Source organism: Phocoena phocoena, chromosome 20 (assembly GCF_963924675.1).
Source record: "Phocoena phocoena chromosome 20, mPhoPho1.1, whole genome shotgun sequence".
NCBI classification, from domain to species: Eukaryota; Metazoa; Chordata; class Mammalia; order Artiodactyla; family Phocoenidae; genus Phocoena; species Phocoena phocoena.
In genome coordinates this window covers 220,625-236,759 of record NC_089238.1, presented here as the reverse complement: position 1 = coordinate 236,759, position 16,135 = coordinate 220,625, and positions in this window count along the sequence as shown.

Below are 16,135 nucleotides of genomic sequence, written 5' to 3'. Positions count from 1 at the left end.
AAACTACCACTGGCATTTTTCACAGAACTAGAACAAAAAATTTCGCAATTTGTATGGAAACACAAAAGACCCCGAATAGCCAAAGCAATCTTTAGAACGAAAAAAGGAGCTGGAGGAATAAGGCTCCCTGACTTCAGACTATATTACAAAGCAACAGTAATCAAGACAGTATGGTACTGGCACAAAAACAGAAAGATAGATCAGTGGAACAGGATAGAAAGCCCAGAGATAAACCCACGCACATATGGACACCTTATCTTTGATAAAGGAGGCAGGAATGTACAGTGGAGAAAGGACAGCCTCTTCAATAAATGGTGCTGGGAAAACTGGACAGGTACATGTAAAAGTATGAGATTAGATCACTCCCTAACACCATACACAAAAATAAGCTCAAAATGGATTAAAGACCTAAATGTAAGGCCAGAAACTATCAAACTCTTAGAAGAAAACATAGGAAGAACACTCTATGACATAAATCACAGCAAGATCCTTTCTGACCCACCTCCTAGAGTAATGGAAATAAAAACAAAAATAAACAAATGGGACCTAATGAAACTTCAAAGCTTTTGCACAGCAAAGGAAACCATAACCAAGACCAAAAGACAACCCTCAGAATGGGAGAAAACATTTGCAAATGAAGCAACTGACAAAGGATTAATCTCCAAAATTTACAAGCAGCTCATGCAGCTCAATAACAAAAAAACAAACAACCCCATCCAAAAATGGGCAGAAGACCTAAATAGACATTTCTCCAAAGAAGATATACAGAATGCCAACAAACACATGAAAGAATGCTCAACATCATTAATCATTAGAGAAATGCAAATCAAAACTACAATGAGATATCATCTCACACCAGTCAGAATGGCCATCATCAAAAAATCAAGAAACAATAAATGCTGGAGAGGGTGTGGAGAAAAGGGGACACTCTTGCACTGCTGGTGGGAATGTGAATTGGTTCAGCCACTGTGGAGAACAGTATGGAGGTTCCTTAAAAAACTACAAATAGAATTACCATATGACCCAGCAATCCCACTACTTGGCATATACCCTGAGAAAACCAAAATTCAAAGAGAGTCATGTACCAAAATGTTCATTGCAGCTCTATTTACAATAGCCAGGACATGGAAACAACCTAAGCGCCCATCATCGGATGAATGGATAAAGAAGATGTGGCACATATACACAATGGAATATTACTCAGCCTTAAAAAGAAATGAAATTGAGCTATTTGTAATGAGATGGATAGACCTAGAATCTGTCATACAGAGTGAAGTAAGTCAGAAAGAAAAAGACAAATACCGTATGCTAACACATATATATGGAATTTAAGGGAAAAAAATGTCATGAAAAACCTAGGGGTAAGATAGGAATAAAGACGCAGACCTACTGGAGAACGGACTTAAGGATATGGGGAGGGGGAAGGGTGAGTTTTGACAGGGCGAGAGAGAGTCATGGACATATACACACTAACAAACGTAGTAAGGTAGATAGCTGGGGGGAAGCAGCCGCAAGGCACAGGGATATTAGCTCGGTGCTTTGTGACAGCCTGGAAGGGTGGGATGGGGAGAGTGGGAGGGAGGGAGACGCAAGAGGGAAGACATATGGGAACATATGTATATGTATAGCTGATTCACTTTGTTGTAAAGCAGAAACTAACACACCATTGTAAAGCAATTATACCCCAATAAAGATGTTTAAAAAAAAAAAAAAAAAAGATCAGAAATAAATGAAAAAGAACTGAAGGAAACGATAGAAAAGATCAATAAAACTAAAAGCTGGTTCTTTGAGAAGATAAACAAAATTGATAAACCATTAGCCAGACTCATCAAGAAAAAAAGGGAGAAGACTCAAATCAACAGAATTAGAAATGAAAAAGGGGGAGTAACAACTGACACTGCAGAAATACAAAAGATCATGAGAGATTACTACAAGCAACTCTATGCCAATAAAACGGACAACCTGGAAGAAATGGACAAATTCTTAGAAGTGCACAGCCTGCCAAGACTGAATCAGGAAGAAATAGAAAATATGAACAGACCAATCACAAGCACTGAAATTGAAACTGTGATTAAAAATCTTCCAACAAACAAAAGCCCAGGACCAGATGGCTTCACAGGCGAATTTTATCAAACATTTAGAGAAGAGCTGACACCTATACTTCTCAAACTCTTCCAAAATATAGCAGAGGGAGGAACACTCCCAAACTCATTCTACAAGGCCACCACCACCCTGATACCAAAACCAGACAAGGATGTCACAAAGAAAGAAAACTACAGGCCAATATCACTGATGAACATAGATGCAAAAATCCTCAACAAAATACTAGCAAACAGAATCCAACAGCACATTAAAAGGATCATACACCATGATCAAGTGGGGTTTATTCCAGGAATGCAAGGATTCTTCAATATACGCAAATCTATCAACGTGATAAACCATATTAACAAATTGAAGGAGAAAAACCATATGGTCATCTCAATAGATGCAGAGAAAGCTTTTGGCAAAATTCAACACCCATTTATGATAAAAACCCTCCAGAAAGTAGGCATAGAGGGAACTTTCCTCAACATAATAAAGGCCATAAATGACAAACCCACAGCCTACATCATCCTCAATGGTGAAAAACTGAAAGCATTTCCACTAAGATCAGAAACAAGACAAGGTTGCCCACTCTCACCACTCTTATGCTAGATGGACCTAGAGGTTATCATATTCAGTGAAGTCAGACAGAGAATGACAAACAACATATGATATCACTTATATGTGAAATCTAAAATGAGACACAAATGAATCTAGAAAACAGAAACAGACTCACAGAAATAGAAAACAGACTTGTGGTGGCCAAGTGGAAGACAGGAGAGGGATGGATTGGGAGTTTGGGATTAGCAGATGTAAACTATTATATATAGGATGGATAAACAACAAGGTCTTACTGTACAACACAGGAAACTATATTCAGTACCCTGTAATAAACCATATGTATATATGTAATAAACAGTACGTGTGTGTGTATATATATATCTGAATCACTTTGCTGTACAGCAGAAATTAACACAGCATTGTAAGTCAATTATACTTCAATGAAATAAATTTTTAAAAAATTAGGTTGAGATTATACCATCAATTAGTTTGAAGACACTTTTATAAAGTAGGCCTTATTTTTCTTGTCCTTTCATCCTGGGTCAAATGTATAACAGATGGAAACTAACCACGATTACTCCAGTTTGTAATCATATCACACAGAACTTTAACTGTTGAACAAACCATTAATACGAATTACACCGTGGGATGTCCTGATCCAATATCAAGTTTGTAAACCTTGTATCAAGCCTGCAGAATCCACTAAATTTGGAAATTCAAACTGAAATGAAGCCAACTATCCCGTGACTTCTCCAAAACTAGTCATACGACAATCAATTGGAAACCATATGCAATCAAATTAATGTAGACAGAAACAGCTATACCCTTCCTTTTTTTTTCCTTTTAGATGAAGATGGTATTTAAGGTGATGTCTTGGACCGTGTCAGGGTGTAACTCAATTTCCTGGGTATCTCCCATGCACACAGGAGGTACACATGTTAGTTAACTTGTTTGTGCAACTATATGAAGGTAGCTAATACCACAAAACTGTATACGTAAAATGAATTAAATGGTAAATGGCACGTTTTGTATTTTTAATGACAAAGAAACAAAAGTTTAGTGCTGACACTTCTTACGACACAAATGAACATTAAAAACATTCTTAGTGAAGCCATGCAGAAAAGGCCACCCAGATCCCATACTCATCTTGCCTGATCAAGGTCCGTATGAGGGAAAATCTCAGTAATGGGTCCAGAAAAAGAAAACTGGATCGGGAGGGAATAGGACGTTTTCATATAGTTGGGACAACAGGCGAAATTTGAAGTGGGTCTGAGTATTAAATTCTAATGTAGACATCATGGTTTCCTCATTTAGGGGTTATGTGTTGATTCCTCAGGAGAGGGCCCCTCTCCCTATCCCATGGCTTCTCCAGAACGAGTCATGGTTTTGTGAGCATTTTGTGAAGTGGCAAATGTGAGTACTTTTGCCATTACTGAAACTTTTCTGTACATTTTAAATTACTGGAAAGTAAATTACTTTTCAAAACAACCATGTCAGTACTATGCCAGAAAATCAGATAAGACAGTCAACAATCTTTGTTATAGAGGTCAAGACTTACCCAGACAAAGTTCAACCAAAATTGTGACTGGTATTTCCTTTGTAGGAGTCCACATGGTATTAAGAGGCACAGTGAGAGGGACTTCCCTGGTGACGCAGTGGGTAAGAACCCATCTGCCAATTCAGGGAACACGGGTTCAACCCCTGGTCCGGGAAGATCCCACATGCCGTGGAGCAACTAAGCCCGTGGGCCACAACTACTGAGCCCGTGCTCTACAGCCCATGCATCACAACAAGAGAAGCCACTGCAATGAGAAGCCCACGTACTGCAACGAAGAGTAGTCCCCGCTCGCCGCAACTAGAGAAAGCCCGCATACAGCAACGAAGACCCAACACAGCCAAAAATAAATGAAATAAATTTGTTTTTAAAAAAGACATCATGAGAGGAGTATATTAGTAGCTACCAAGTTTTGGGTCCTGCGATTACCTGGGATGCAGTAGAAACAGTGAGATTTTAGCATTAAAATTTTTCACATTACTTCAAAAAAATGTTAAAAAAATAAAATCAGTAAAGTTTCAAAACATGGAATCAATATGCACAAATCAGTTTTGTTTCTATACACTTAACGAACCATCAGAAAGAAAAATTAAGAAAACAATCCCATTTACAACTCCATCAAAAAGAACAAACTATTTAGGAATAAATTCAACCAAGGACATGAAAGACCTATACTCAGGAAACTATAAAGCATTGATAAAGAAATTGAAGACACAATAGAAAACAATATCCCACGCTCATGCATCAGAAAAATGACCATTATTAAAATGTTTATTCTACCCAAAGCCATCAACACACAGAACCAGGAAAACTAGACACCAGACTCCAAAGAACGACACTGGTCACCATCCACACTGCACATAAAACTAACTAAAAGCGCTCAGTATTCCGCATTAAACCCTTTCTCTCCTGAGTGCCCTGAAGATGCACCCCACCCACCCAGCAGTCGGCTGCACAGGAAGATTCTCCACACTTGCTCATTGTTTCCTCTCGTGACATCTCCTCACCAGTGGGTCCTGAGAAAAGCCAGCTCCAGTCAGTATAGACACTGCCCCGTGGTCCAGAAACCTAAGCCCTGACAGGAGACAAAGCTCCCATCAGCCTGTCAAAGAGCAAAGTCTGTGGGCGGGATGCACCTGTGCCCCCAGGGTCAGACAGGTGTGTTCACAGTCCACTGTGGGACATCAGAGAAGTGCCGGGAGCGCCACACTCACAAACCCAGAGGCCTCATCCTGAATGCTGTTCTGCTGTATATACTAAGTTTGGAAATCCAAACTGAAATGGAGCCAAGTATCTCACTGTATCTTCTCAAAACATGGTTAACAATTAATTAGAAACCGTATGTAATGAAATGAATGTAGACACAAACTTTACAACGTAAACCAAAATTCACTCAAAAGTGCCCACAGACAAAGTTAAATTACCAAACTATAAAAATTCTAGAAGCAAACAGAAAATCTAGGACTTCCCTTGTGGTGCAGTGGTTAAGAATCTGCCTGCCAATGCATGGGACACAGGTTCGAGCCCTGGTCCGGGAAGATCCCACACGCCACAGAGGAACTAAGCCCATGCGCCACAACTCCTGAGCCCATGTGCCACAACTACTGAAGCCGACACACCTAGAGCCCATGCTCCACAATTAGAGAAGCCACCGCAATGAGAAGCCTGCACACAGCGATGAAGAGTAACCCCCGCTTGCCGCAACTAGAGAAAGCCCACATATAGCAGTGAAGACCCAACACAGCCATAAATAAATAAATAAATAAATTTAGTAAAAAAAAAAAGAAAATCTACATGACCTTGGGTCTGGTGATGCGTTTTAAACACACAATACAAAAAGTCAATCAACAAAAGAAAAATAATTGATAATGTGGACTTTATAAAGTTAAAAATTTCTACTCTATGAAAGAACTTATTCAGAAAACCAAAAGAGAAACCACAAACTGGAAGAAACTATTTCCAAAACACATATCTGATAAAAGGTTTGTACTCAAATTATACCAAACAGTGCCATTAAAATTTGGTAAAGATTGAAACACACACCTGGCCAAAGAAGATAAACAGATACTAAAAAAGCAGACAAGAATATACTCAAGATGCCGATGGAATGCATGTACAACCAAGATTGGAAGGCGGTTTGGCAGCTTTTTCCAAATCTAAATCGTCTTACTTTAGGATCCAAGAAGCGTACCTCTTGTATTTCGACAACTGCTTTGAAAACCTGTGTTCAAACAAAAACTAGGATAAAGTAATGCACAGCAGCTCTATTCATAATGGCTAAAAACTTAAAGATATCAGGACGTCCTTCTGTAGATGAATTCATAAGCAAATAAGGGCACATCCATGTCAAGGGGGGCAGAATACACCACCCCAATATATGTCCCTTTGACAAAAGGATTATTTTGGACTGATTAATTTAAAAAAGAGCAGACCCAGGAGAATTTTTGGAAACCAAGTAGAAAATGCCCGTTTATGAGTAAATTTACATTTATTAAGGGTATCTCCATTTGTAAGGGTATGTCCCTCTCTGCACCAGGAATTGAATGATGACTAAATATCAAGAAAGACTTGTCGGGACTTCCCTGCTGGTCCAGTGGTTAAGTCTTCACACTCCCAATGCAGGGGCCTGGGTTCGATCACTGGTCACGGGGCTAGATCCCACATGCCGCAACTAACCCCTGGTGTAGCCAAATAAATATTAAAAAAAAACTTGTCAATGAAACAGGTCTGGATGTAAATCTGCGTAACAACCATACCCTTGTTTACTGTGCTTTGCCTAAAACCTCCCTTAAATGGCTTCCTCCACCCCCTAACATCTTTCTTCTGTTCTTAGCTGAAGGTAGCCTTTAAGGTAATGGCTTGGGCCAGACTAAGATTTCCTGGGTATCTTTCAAGTATACAGGAGGTATGTATGGTGTATATTAAACTTCTGATTGTTTTTCTCCAGTTCATCTCCCTTTCATTACAAGGGGATCTCAATGAATAACATAGAAGTGTAGAGGGAAAATGATTTTTCCTCTCCTATACATGCAATGCAATAACATTCAGAGATATATAGAGGAATGAATCATCAACCTGTACAAAAAAAACAGATGAATCTAACACTTATATTGCTAATATATTCTTTTACGAACCCAGTCTGAAGTGCTACACACTCTATGACCTCGTTTATATGACATTCTAGAAAAGGCAAAACAGACATGGTAAACAGTTTATGGAATATGTGATTGAAAGGTCTGTATGATACTTTAGTAGTGAATACCTGTCACTATGCATTTGTCTACACCCACAGATTTTTTTTACAACCCAACAAGTACATTATAATCTATTCAAATTTACTTACTTCGGATATGGGAGTGTCAAAGACTGGCATACAGAATGTAACAAACGATCTAACTGATTTAGAAAAGTATGAAAAAACTCACGGTTGGTGGTGGGACAAAATGGGCTGACCTAAGTTAACTTTGGAAATGAGAGGACTCTGTAGGCCAAAGGCAAAATATGCCATACATACACAGTGGACTCTGTAAGTTCTTTCCCATGGGGAGTAGTAGCTAACAGTACTGACACTGCTATATCAGTCATCGGATGGAACAAGCACTGCATTTATTTATTTATTTTTAGGTTCACTTTTCTATTGATTTTTTTTACATCTTTATTAGAGTATAATTGCTTTACGATGGTGTGTTAGTTTCTGCTTTATAACAAAGTGAATCAGTTATACATATACATATGTTCCCATATCTCTTCCCTCTTGTGTCTCCCTCCCTATCCCACCCCTCCAGGCGGTCACAAAACACCGAGCTGATCTCCCTGTGCTATGCGGCTGCTTCCCACTAGCTATCTACCTTACGTTTGGTAGTGTATATATGTCCATGCCTCTCTCTCGCTTTGTCACAACTTACCCTTCCCCCTCCCCATATCCTCAAGTCCATTCTCTAGTAGGTCTGTGTCTTTATTCCTGTCTTACCCCTAGGTTCTTCATGACATTTTTTCCCTTAAATTCCATATATACGTGTTAGCATATGGTATTTGTCTTTCTGACTTACTTCACTCTGTATGACACACTCTAGGTCTATCCACCTCATTACAAATAGCTCAATTTTGTTTCTCTTTATGGCTGAGTAATATTCCATTGTATATATGTGCCATGACAAATGGTGGAAACCAGGTTTCTTACCACTGGAGTGAGAAGTCACAAACAAAGGAAGGTTGCAATATCCATGTGATAACAGATCCGGTTGGAGACATCAGTATAAACTATCTTTAGCCTAACAGAGACACACATAGTTCCACATGGAAATCTTTATAATTATGTGTACATGCACAGGCTGGGATACATGCATGTATTTCCATGCACTGTCAGCTGAGCATATTTAGTTCCCACATGTAAGTCTTTAATACCATTCTCTAATAAAAGGAACAAGGGCTCTGTGAAGAAAGGGCTGCTGCTAGGACTGAGACAGTAAATATATGAAGCAGGATAACGTTAAAATATCAGAACATGAAGAAGCACCAAAAATTAAAAAAAACCCCAAAAGAAAAATTATGTAAAATGAAAACAAGAGCAAATGGAAGAAGCTCTCAACAGCCAAAGCGAGAATTAACTCAGCAGTCTAATAATGTAGAGCTGGATTATAACCAAAACTTTACAATAAATATTCACGTGTCCAAACTGGTAAAAAAATAAGTGACCGAGTTTTTGATGAATGGTGTTAAATAGAAATCTCCTACGCAGAAAGCTTCTACACAATGTATATAGCCACTCAGCTGTCCATCAAGGATGTGAAGCTAACCGCTCTCTCCTCAAGTGTGGCTTCTGCATTATGACTGCCTCCTACATAAGCCACACAGGATGGACATGGGAAAAAATTAACCTCACTGTGGGAAAACCTGACAAATGTTACCTCAGCTGGGTGACCAAAATTAAGAATATAAGGAAGAAGTTCCCTTAAGAGCCTGTTCTCTTGATATACAGTGAAGAGGAGTCACTTTACCTCTGTGATCTGCTTTTTCAAAGCCAAGTCTAATTACGACAAAATCACTAAGCAAATCCCAGCGCCCGGCAGTCTATACAGTACCTGAGCAGCCCTCCTCCACGCTGTCAAGGTCATGGAAACAAGGAGAGTCTGAGCAACTGTCAGAGCCCAGAAGAGACTAAACAGACATGATGACCCCATGTCCTATGAGACCCTGGAACAAGGAAAGGTATAACAAAGGGAACATGAATAGAGACCTCAGTTAATAATAAAGTATCAATATTTGTTCATTATTTGTGATGATTCTGTAGAAAATTAGACTGGAAAAATTAAAAGTCAAATAAGAGAAACCTACTGTAACAAACTGGAAATCTAGAGGAAATGGGTGATTTCTTTGTAGAAATACATTACCAAAATGGACCCTAAATGAAGGAAAATACAAAAAGGCTAATTAACCACTGAGGAACCTCTTCCCCTACTGGCTATCCTATCACTGTTCCAGGCTTTCCCTCTCCCGGGACAAGGAAGGAGCAGGGACAGAGCTGTTTGCCAGCTCCCCTAGTATATGACCCCACCCAGTGTCTTCACCTCCCCCAGCCACGCCTACCCAGTGAGGACACCTGAGGAAGGATCAGGGATTATTGATTTGGATGTTTCAACTAGGACTTTTTTTATTCTCAGCGAATGGACACACTTACTGAAGTAAAATAACTTAGTATTTATTGTAAGGGTAGAAATAATTTAATACCTGCAAGTGGCAAGTTGAAAAATGGGTTTGGACCTGGCAGGTCTAGTGCCTCACACTGTCTCTGTGTGACCTTATTTCTCTCCAAAGCTTTGTCCTGCTCAGTGCCTTTGGGAGACCCCATTCACAGGCACAGGCTCTCTCACTGCCCTTGGGCCAACAGCAATTCTAGGCTGACAACCACTCACCATCCTTTTTCCAAGAAAAAGTTTCTCCTTTTCTTGGGTTCTAAGAAAAGTCATGGTTTTGAATACCTTTGGTCTGGCTTGGGTTTCACTCTCATCCTTGACCCATCACCAGAAGATGGAAAATGGGACTGGCTAGATGTGGGTTGTAAACCCATCTTCAAGCTGGGTGGAACATGGGCTCATCCTTCTGGAACTATCTGGACTGGAAGCAAGTGAGATGTAATTCCCAAAGGAAAACTGAGGCACTAGGCTTGGACATGAGAATAGATGCTGGCTGGGAGAAAGCAGCAGATTCTATGTCAATGACAGCCACTGCACAACACAGAATCTGACACAAAAGGAAGAAAGGGGTTCCCTTAGGGGCAGGGGCTGCAGCGACTCATCCAGTGCTCTTACTGTCCTCCCAAGACTACAAGAAGTTCTTTCACTTGCTGAAAAGGCAGGATCATTTTTGTTGGTAAACTCAAGTCTCCTGCCTTGGGCATCAGGCCCTCGCATCTCAGAGGCTGGCCCAAAACAGCCCATGTGCCCTCAGAAGACACACAGACCTCATTCCTGCCCCTGAGAGGTGGGAGCCCTTGAGTTATGCCATCTCCCTGGCCATATTAACTACCCATCCCTGAAAAGCAATACAGCACCTTTTCCAGTTTCTTCTCTCTCCTTTTCTAAGGGAAGAAACCAAATGCTAGGGTGGTAAGGAAACTCTTGTGCAATGAATGGGAGGCTCGAGAATTATTCCATGCCATGGAACCCATAATCGGCAGACTTTCCAGAGGCCACATGGATGCATATGGCTCTCCAAGACAATGCAGTCTCAGTGTGAACCTCCCATTGGGAGGCCCAGTTTCTCCCATAACTTTGATTCTTAATGAATATGAATGTCAAAATTTCTAACAACTAGTTCTAAATTATTACCCACACTTGTTATTGGTAGACTTTACTTGACCTAGTCATTATGTCGTAATATTTCATTCTGGCTTTTAATTTGTATTTCCCTGATGATGGGGGAAGTTGAACACCTTTACTGGTTTATTGGTTCTTTGGATTTTCTTCTCTGTGAAAAGCCTGTTCAAGTCTTTTGCCCATTTTTCTATTGGGTAGAGTCTATCTTACTGATGTGATCTTCAGAAATACTTTATTATACTCTGGGTACTAGTTTTGTGCCATGCAACTATATTACAAATATATCACCTTCCATTGTGGGTGTTTTAATTTTCATTTCCTTTGTAGCTCACGAAGATCAACATCTTTTTGTTTATTAAGCATTTGGACATTCTCTTGTGGGAAGGGTTCAACTCTTTTTGTACAGTTTTTTGTGTGTTGTGTAATTCGCAAGAGATTACCGATTTGTAGGAGTTCTTTTTAACATATCATGGGTATAAGTTATTTGTCAGAAAAGTATACTATAAATGTTTTTTTTCTGCCCATGGGTTGCTTTTAGACACTATTATGATTGTCTTGACGAACATAAATTCTTAATAAAATTCCATTATAATTAAAAAAAATTTCTAACACCTAAAAGGACAAAGGATTGAAGGGCCATGGTGTGCTGTATGGTTGTTGTGTCAGGGACACACTCAAATATTTAGAGGGTTATTACCTCTCTTGGCAGGCTACGAGGCTGTGAAGGCTCTGAAGGGGAGGCCCTTTTCTCAACCACATGGATGTTGGTAGTTGAAATATCTTAAAGGAATGTCTACACTGCCCAGGTAGCTGTTCCATCACTCAGCAGCACGGTCAGCTCACTAATTGTGGTCAGCTCACTAACTGTCCGTGGGGTCTTGACGGGGCCCAGGATGAACCGAGCTAGAGGGCCACAGATGCCTGCCTGAATGGTCAGAGGCCAAGGACTGTCCTGCCAGAGACTTGATTGCCTATTGCTACCCACTCAGATGGGACAAAGGATGCCTGAAGCCCCAGGAGGGCCCCACCAGCCCTCACGCAGCCAGGGGGCTGGCAGGTTGCTACACCCAGTCCTGCATTAATCCACACATGTCCACTGAGTGCCCTCCTGTCTGGACACTCTGCTGGAACTGGGGCTGCCCAGGCAGAGCAGGGCCGACACCACCTTCCCCAGATGGGAGGGCAGGAATGACTGTACTGTTAACAAGGATGCAACCATACATGACTCCAGACACCGTCCACAACCCGTGACTGACATCGAGTTCGATGTGAAACACTCAGAGACAGTACAGAAATTTCATTCTTCTCTCAGAGCCCAGGACTGGGGGACAGAAAGACAGTGGTCCAGCTCACCTCCCTGACTCATGTGTGACCCTGGGCAAATCCTATCCATCCTGGAGACCTCAGAGAAGATACAGGGAGGACAATGGGGACCAGTTATGCTTAAACCTAACCCTAACCCTAAGGAACCCTAACCTCTAACCCTAACACCCTAACCCCAGACCCCTAGACCCTCTACCCTGACTCTCAAACCCTGACCCCTGACCCTTAAACCCTGACTTGACTCAAACCCCAGACCTAACCCTAGCCCAGTGATACCGAGGGATGATGGTACTCTAGAATAAACCAAGGGATTCATGACCTTGCATTTAGCAATAGTTTCTCAGATCTGACACTAAAACACAAGCAATGAAAGAAAAAAACATAATCTGGAGTTCCTCAAAATTACAAACGTTTGTACATCAAAAGAGGCTCTCCAGAAAGTAAAAAGACAGCCCACAGGATGGAAAACATAGGCACATTATGTATCTAATAAGAGTCTTTATCCAGAATATATCAAGAACTTTTTACCACTCAGTAAAAGGGCAACCCAATTTTTGAAATGCACAAATGACTTGCATGGACTGTTCTCCATACAAGGCATACAAGCGGTCAACAAGCACTTGAAAAGATGTCACACATCCGTAGTCATGATGGAAATGCAAATTAAAACCACAATGTGATACCTTCACACACACTAGAAAGGTTATATTAAAAATAGATAAAAATAACAAATGTTAGCAACAATGTAGGGAAATGGGGACCCTTAAACTTTACTTATGGAAGTGTAAAATGGTGCAATCTATGTGTACAAAACTTTGGCATTTTCTCAAAAGTATAAAAATGTAATTATCATATGTTTCAACAACTCCACTCCTAGATATATACCCAAAGAACGGATAAGTGTTCAAATAAAAACGTATACACCGATATTCATAGCAGCACCGTTCACAATAGCCCGAGGTAGAAACAATTAAAATGTCCACCAACGGGTGAATGGATAAGCAAAATAAGGTAGATCCGTAAGCTGCGTTATTCTGTCATATGAAGGAATAAAGCAAAATAGTGCAGCTGCTGTGGAAAACACTATGGCGGCTCCTCAAAAATTAAACGTGGAATTAACATATGGTCCCTCAATTCTGCTCCAGGGTGTACACCCAAAATATTAGAAAGCAAGGACTGGAACAGGTGTCTGTACCCCATATTCATAGCAACATTATTCGCAATAGCCAAAAGGTGGAAGCAACACAACACATCCTTCAACAGATGAATGGATAAGTACAGCGTAGTATATACACAATGGAATGATTCAACCTTTGAAACTAACGTAATTCGCACACATGCTACAATGTGGATGAACCCTGAAGTCGTTATGCTAAGTGAAACCAGCCAGACACAAAAAGGACAAACGTTCTATGATTCCACTAGTATGAGGTATCCAGATAAGTCAAATCCAAAGACAAAGTAGACAAAGGTTGCCAGGGTTGAGGGGAGTTAGTGTTTAATGGTTACAGTTTCACCTGGGGAAAATGAAAAAGTTCTGGAGATGGGTGGTGAGGACGTTTTCACAACAATGTGAATGTATTTAATGCTATAGAAGTGTATAATTAAAATGACTTCAATGATAAATGTTATGTGTTTTCAATCACAATGAAAAAAACGATACATGTTACAATCTGGATAAACACTGAAAACATCCTAAGTGAAAGAAGCCAGACAGGAAAAGCCACGAGATCATACTCATCTCGTACACTTAAAACCCATGAAGGTGTTTAAAATGAGGGAAAGCCCAGTGATGGTTCCAGAAAAGGAAACCTGGATTAGAATGGGAAAAGACATTTCCACAAAGTTGGGGCAGCTGGTGAAAGCCGAAGTGGTCCTGTGGATAGGATTATAATGTGGAAACCATAATTATCCCTCCTTTGGGGGTTATGTCCTGGTTCCCTGGGAGACTGGCCCTGTGTTGGCTAAAACACACTGCAGTATTTGGTGTGAATGTAGAAAAATTTGTACTGCTATTTAAACTTTAAACTTGAAATTTGAAATTTACTAGAAAATACCTTTCAATACAACCATGTCAGTAGCATTACAGAAAATCAGAGATGACATCAAACATTGCTAGAGAGGTCAAGACTTACCCAGACCAAATTCAACCAAAGTGGTGACGCTAATCACTTTGTCCACATGGTATTAAGAGGCATTGTGGGAAGATAATATTAGGAGCCACTAGGTCTTGGGTGCTGTGGATGACCTAGATGTAGAGGAAAACAGTGGGATTTCTGAATTCTAGGTTTCTACATAAAACCACCAAGAAAACTGTCAGAACTAAAAAAATGAATTCAGTAAAACTGCAGGATCATTTGTGATTCTATACACTAATGATGAACTATCAGGAAGAGGAATTAAGAAAACAATTCCATTTATAATCTCATCCCCCAAAAGACTAGGAATAAATTCAACCAAGGGCTTGAAAGACCTGCACACTGAAAACCAAGACATTGATGAAAGAAACTGAACAGACACAAATCAATGGAAAGATATCCCATGCGCATGGGTGAAAATATTGTGAAAATGTCCATACTACCCAAAGCAATGTACACATACATGCAACCACTACCAAAATTTCAATGTCATTTCATAGAAACAGGACAAACGATCTTAACATTTGTGTGGAGCCACAAAGGACCCAGAAGAGCCAAAGCGACCCTGAGGAAGGAGAACAGGCTGGAGGCATCTCGCTCCCTGACTCCACAGTACATCACGAAGCTACAGTCCCAAAAAAGTGTGGAATTGGCACAAAAACAGGCACACGGAGCAGAGAGCCCAGAAATAAACCTACAGGTATGTGGTCAGTTCATTCACAAGAAAGGAGCCAAGAACACACACCAGGAAAAGGACAGTCCCCTCAATGAACGATGCTGGGAAAACCAGATGCCACATGCCAAAGAACAATGCTGCACTCTGTCTACAGCACACATAAAAGGGGCCAAAACCCAGTTTTCCACATCAAGCCCTTCCTCTCCTGGGTCCTCTGAAGACAGACACCCTCAGCGGTCAGCCACGCACAGGAACCTTCTGCCCACTTTTCCTCACCTTCTCCCTCAGCGGCATCACCTCCCGGCAGGTCCTGAGGAGACCAGGCTCCTGTCAGCATGAACTGGACCCCCCAGTGTCCCAAAGCTGAAGCCCTAGCGGGTCCTGAGGAGACCCGGCTTCTGTTAGTGTGGACTCGACCCCGGCTTGTCCCGAAGCCTGGACATCAGCGTGGACTCAGCCCCACGTGTTCCAGAAACCAAAGCCCCAGCAGGTCCTGAGGAGACAGGGCTCCTCTCAGCATGATCTGAACAGACATCCCGCCAAAAAAGATAAACAGATAGTAAAAGTCATACAGAAACAAGCTCAGCATCATATACCATTAGGGAATTACAAATTAAAACCATGAGATATCACAGCACACCTATTAGGACTGCTAAGCTCCAAAACTATGACAATACCAATTGCTAGAGGGTGAGGAGAAAAAGGAACTCTCCCTCATAGCTGGGGGGATGCGTGTGCGGCCACTTTGTAAGACAATGTGGCAGATTTTCCAAAGCTAAACAAGTCTCACGTTGGGATCCAACAATCATGCTTCCAGTATTTAGGCAACTGCTTTGAAAATCTCTGTCCAAATGCAAACAAGGATGCACTTACGCACAGCATCACTTTCACAATGGCTAAAAACTTAGAAGAAATCAGGATATCCTTCAAAAGATGAATGCAGTAGAATATGCCACCCCAAAATATGTCTCTCTGGCACAAGGAT